Source organism: Sorex araneus, chromosome 1 (genome assembly GCF_027595985.1).
Source record: "Sorex araneus isolate mSorAra2 chromosome 1, mSorAra2.pri, whole genome shotgun sequence".
NCBI lineage: Eukaryota > Metazoa > Chordata > Mammalia > Eulipotyphla > Soricidae > Sorex > Sorex araneus.
The window spans coordinates 383,234,502-383,240,120 of NC_073302.1; positions in this window are offsets into that span (position 1 = coordinate 383,234,502).

Genomic DNA, 5,619 nt, shown 5'->3' on the forward strand with positions numbered 1-5,619 from the left:
AGATGGTTGACTCCATGGCTTGGAAGCTGGCCTCACATTCTGGGGAAAAGGCAGCTCAGATAGAGAAGGGAACACCAAGTAAAATGTGGTTGGAAACCACTTGAGAGAAGGGTGATGTGGTGCTGAAAGTAGACTAGAGACTTAACATGATGACCACTCAACACCCCTATTGCAAACCACAACACCTAATCAGAGAGAGAGAACAAAAGGGAATACCCTGCCACAGAGGCAGCGTGGGGTGGGGGGAGCTGGGATTGGGGGGTGGGAGGGATGCTGGGTTTATTGGTGGTGGAGAATGGGCACTGGTGAAGGGATCGGTTCTCGAACATTGTATGAGGGCTACATGAGCACGAAAATGTATAACTCTGTAACTGTACCCTCACAGTGATTCACTAATTAAAAAATAAATAAATTTAAAAAAAATAAAGAAAGTAGCTGGAACTCGAATTCATTGTGCTCTGATGTGTGAGTTTAGGCATTTTGGAGCCAGGGGCAGAGCCACAGAAACTCTTTGGGCATGAGGGCAGGGCCAGCAATGGAACCTACAACCTCACACTGGCAAGGCAGTTCCTTTCACTGCTGAGCCATCCCCAGGCTTCACTCTCTGTTTTTTTTTTTAATTCTAGAATATAGATCTGACTACCAAATTCTATTGAGAAGAACCAATGTCATTGTTATTTTAAAGAATTTTAAAGATGATGTTGTCCAGGCTGTATAAGAATTGTCATGGTTGGCGATGTCAGCTATATATGTGGGACAGGTAATAGGCCAAATGTTTTACTTGGAAGATTTATTTTGATGTCTCAGTGACTCATATCAGAATTTTTTGCATGCTCACAGATTGTTTTACGGATGGGGTAGAATGTTGGAAATAGATCATTATTTTTCTTTTTTGTTTAATAATTAAGAGAAGATTCAAATTGTTTTTACTCTAGTTAAACCCACCATATCCTTATTTATAGATCTATGTATTGTGTTGTAAGAGGAAGCAGATAGTATGCTCCAAATGAGACTAATCTGGCTAGGATTTGGGGAAAGTAAGGTGGTTTAGGACTCCAGGACTAGGAGTGAAGGGGAAGAGGTGGGGGATGTTTGTGGACCCCGAAGAGAAGGAGATTAAGAGAGGGATAGCTGTCAAAAACTTTGGCCTTTTGGAGAGGGGCTTTGTGATCAGAGAAGCAGTAAAGAAATTCCTGTGACTTCCTCCTCCCACACTCTCTGCATCTCCTTGAAGCATCTCCCCTTGGAGACTTCCATTTGGAGGAAAAAGAATCCAAGGCACAAAGTGAGGTGGAGGAGGATGGAAGAACAATTCTGCAAAAAAATGAGCACAAACCACCACACTAGATGCATATCAGGAATCTGTTCTTCCACTACATAGAGAAGTAGCCAGGGGAATGGAGTGTGGGGCTATACAGGTTATGATTCATTTCTGTATGGTTTTAGACTGTGTGTTTGATTGCATCCTTTGATATCTTCTGAGTCTAATTTTCTAAAAAAATCTATATTTTGCCCCAAAACCAAAAAATAAAATTATAATTTGGTAGTGGACTGGAGTGATAGCACAGTGGGTAGGGCATTTGTTTTGCATGCAGCCTGCTCTGGTTTGATTCCTCCGTCCCTCTTGGAGAGCCCAGCAAGCTACCGAGAGTATCTCACCATACGGGAGAGCCTGGCAAGCTACCTGTGGCGTATTCAATATGCCAGAAATAGTAACAAGTCTCACAAAGGAGACGTTACTGGTGCCCACTGGAGCAAATCGATGAACAGCGGGATGACAGTGCTACAGACAGTGCTATAAAATGTGACTAAAGACCTACTTTTCTATATTGCTTTCAGGGCTATAGAGACACTAAAACCATGAGAATATAAAGTTTGCATGGTGCTGGAAACTTTAGAGCAATAAAGTGTGAGTTCACAAAGTATGGCTGCTGCGACATGCATTCGAAGTGCATTTTGTGGTCAAGAGCTGCCTCCCCAGGCTTCCTCAGACCTCCACAGCAGAGGAATAAATAGATGGGGGACCATAGACTAACGGCGAAAATGGCCCATTTAATGCAGAGCTGCTAGCATACTTAGAAAACATCTGAAGGGGTTTGAGGTATAGGATTGCATGTAGGTTTGGTTGATCATTTACAGAGGTAAAACACTTTGGCAGAGGCAATTCTCCTGGGGAGATTAACTCAAGGAGACACTCTGTCTCCCGGGACATCTATATTACTTTTCTCTTTCCTTCTATTTGTACACTTTAAAAAAAATTAGGTTTACTTCTTATCAATACTTGCAGTTGTTTGGAGTCTCTGGGCTCTGAGAGCAAGCAAGTCTTTTACCGTAAATCCTAGACTAAGGCCTCAGACAATTCAGATTGTTCTTCCCCATGAAGGTCTTGTCTCTTAAGTCATATGGCTTGCACCAGAAACATGCATTTATGCTTTCTAAACTGTCCTATTTCGATGCTGGGGTAGCTTGCCACTCATCCAGCGTTAATCCCAGTCCCATGGTGGGACCTCTCTTTTGGAGTATTAGGAACTACAGCAACTGAAACTTGAGTCAAGTAATTATGATGGATACCCAGGCGTAGGTATATTTCAGAGTCAATCAACTCCCAAATATTAGGAGCATAGCATTAGTGATCTTTCTGTGTTTAAGCAAAGGACATTGTCCCATAGAAAAGCATAAAAAGGCTACAGGGGAAATAGAAACACAGGTAATTTTCTATAAATGCACAGTCCAGAATTATCACAAAGTTTTGGCTTATAAGTAACTAAGACTGACTTGGGGAACTGTGACAGAGGTAAAACACAGGAAAGGTTAAAGATAAACTCGGGGGATTGGGGTACGCACAAGGCACTGTAAGCTTCTCTGGGAGGAGGAAAAGGGGCAATTCACTGATGAAGCCTAAAACACTTAGGGTTAATATCCAAAAATAAAGGAGCTTAGAATTTAGTCATTATCATTGCTTTTTTCAATTACCCATTGTGCACTAAATACTCTGTGTTTAGGCAGTTTATGTTTTTGGCAACTTTTGAATTATCTTGCAATGTTTTGTATGAAAATATCAATACTCATACATTGTCCTGAACATGTAATTTTACTATTTTTCAATTAAGTTTTGGTGTTTTTGTGGTTAGCAAACTGCTCTGATTATTTTCTGATGGTATAAAGTCATGGTACTACATATTTTTATTATGGTATATTTTATCTAGAAAAGAATACTGAAAGCACAGTACCACGTTGTGGAACAGATAAAAATGTGAGTGCATGTGTATGTATGAGAGAGATGAGAGAGTGAGAGTGAGAGTGAGTGAGAGAGAGAGAGAATATAAAAGGAATCTTTATCCTTGAGATGCTTAGGGGTCACTGATATCTTAAGATTCAATGTATCAGTGTGACTTAGTTTTATAAATATTTTTTCGATGTTTTTGGTTTTGTTTCTGGGGTGGTGTGCCCCAGTGATGCTGGGGACTATCATGGCTACACCTGGTGATGCTGGGACGTCGTGTGACATCAGGGATTGAATTTAGATCCTGTGATACCAGCATGCACTGCAGTCCTTTGAGCTCTCTCCCTGACCAAGACATAATAGGTCTTAAATTCTGTTTCGGAGGGGAAAGTTATCTCTGTACTGTATGATCGTTTTGGGTGTTTTTTTTGGGGGGGGGGTTACACTAGGCAATGCTCTGGGGTTACTCCTGACTCTGTGCTCAGGAATAACTCTTGGCAGTTCTCAGAGGACCATATGATATGCTGGTGATCAAACCTGGGTCAGTCTCTTGCCAGGTAAATGCTCTACCCACTGTACCACTGTATTATTGTTCCAGCCCCTGAACTGCTTAATAAATTTGAGGGCATTACTGATACCTATTCAAGGGTAGCACTGTAGCACTGCCACCCCATTGTTTATCTATTTGCTCAAGTGGGCATCAGTAACTTCTCCATTGTGAGATTTGTTACTGTTTTTGGCATATTAAATATGCACGGGTAGCTTGCCAGGCTCTGCTGTGTGGGTGGGATACTCTCAGTAGCTTGCGGGCTCTCTGAGAGGGACAGAGGAATCAAACCCGGGTCGGCCGCATGCAAGGCAAAAACACCTACTCGCTGTGCTATCACTCCAGCCCTATTCAAGGGTGTCTTTATTTTTTATTTTATTTTTTTGCTCTTTGTGTCACACCCAGCAATGCATAGGGGTTACTCCTGGCTCTGCACTCAGGAATTATTCCAGGCAGTGCTTAAGGGACCATATGGGATGCTGGGAATTGAACCTGAGTTGGCCGAGTGCAAGGCAAACGCCCTACCTGCTGTGCTATTGCTTTAGCACTCGAGTATCTTTAAAAGAGATTCTCAGATTGAAGAGATAGTATAGAAGGTAGGATGCTTTCTTTCCACATCACTGATCGAGATTTGTGCACACTGCCTACAGCTCCCCACAAACCCTACCAGGAGAAAACCCTAAGTATTTAGCAGGTAGTGCCAAAAAGATCGAACAGAAAGAAGTTGTTTACACTCACTCACACACACACACACACACACACACACACACACACACACACAGAGTTCTTGTCATTCTATCCACAGGTTAATGAATGAGTAACAAAAATAGACCAGCCTGTGGATCTAGACAAACCTGATTTTACCGTCCAATGTCTGCAAGTATCAGGTGTGTGAATTTTGATAATTTACTTTGAATTGGCCCTAACATAAAAATTTCCATGTTGCAAGGTTATTTTAAGAATCAGAGGAATGGGTTTATGTCCTGGGAATAAAAAAAAAATTGATTTTCTTTCTTAGGTGCTAAAAGACTTTATCACCTTTGTACTTAGAATTTCAAGACTGAAGAACCCCAGGCAAGCTGCAATTTCTTTAATTTAAAGATGGAAATCTAAATAAGTTAGAAGAACTAGCTACACCCACATTTGTAGTTTGTGGTAAAATTCAGACTGGAACTCAGTGCTTTCGTGAAAGTGAAATTTGTCAGTGACCAGATGTCCTGAGGAGTAACACTGAGTTAAACACGTGCTTGAGAGTCTACTGAGTCTTCACTGAGTTGATCCTGGGAGTCAATGGTGAAGCTGCTGGCATAAGCAAGAAGGCAGTGATCTGGCACAGAGCAGATAAAGCCACATCACATGTATGGTGGACAAATCTCTCCAAATACAAATTCACTGAATTACAAATCTAGAGAAAGAAGACCTTTAACCGTGTCTGAGATGGAGGAATAGTGTGTCAAAGAATAGCTACCACAGCTATTCCTTAGCCTTAGGATTTAGGAATTCAACAAATACTCAAATACTTGTACATTCATACATACCTAAAATCTATCTATAAATTCTTTTCGAATCAACTCAAATACTCCTAGAGATATTACAAAAAAAAAAAAATCTACTGCAGAGGGAATACTGCATCCCAAATTGGGGGTGATTTTCCTGAAGGGGAAAATAACCAAAGTCAGAACAGCAGATAACGTCACCGGAGGTACCGAAGCACCTCAGAGGCTTTGGCAGGAGTTGAGACACTTTCAGGACCTGGACACTTCTCCTTGGCACCTAAATAGCTCGGTCCCGCACCACCTCGCCCCGCCCCAAGGCCCTGGCAGGCTTGCGGCCGCACGGCTGGCCACGC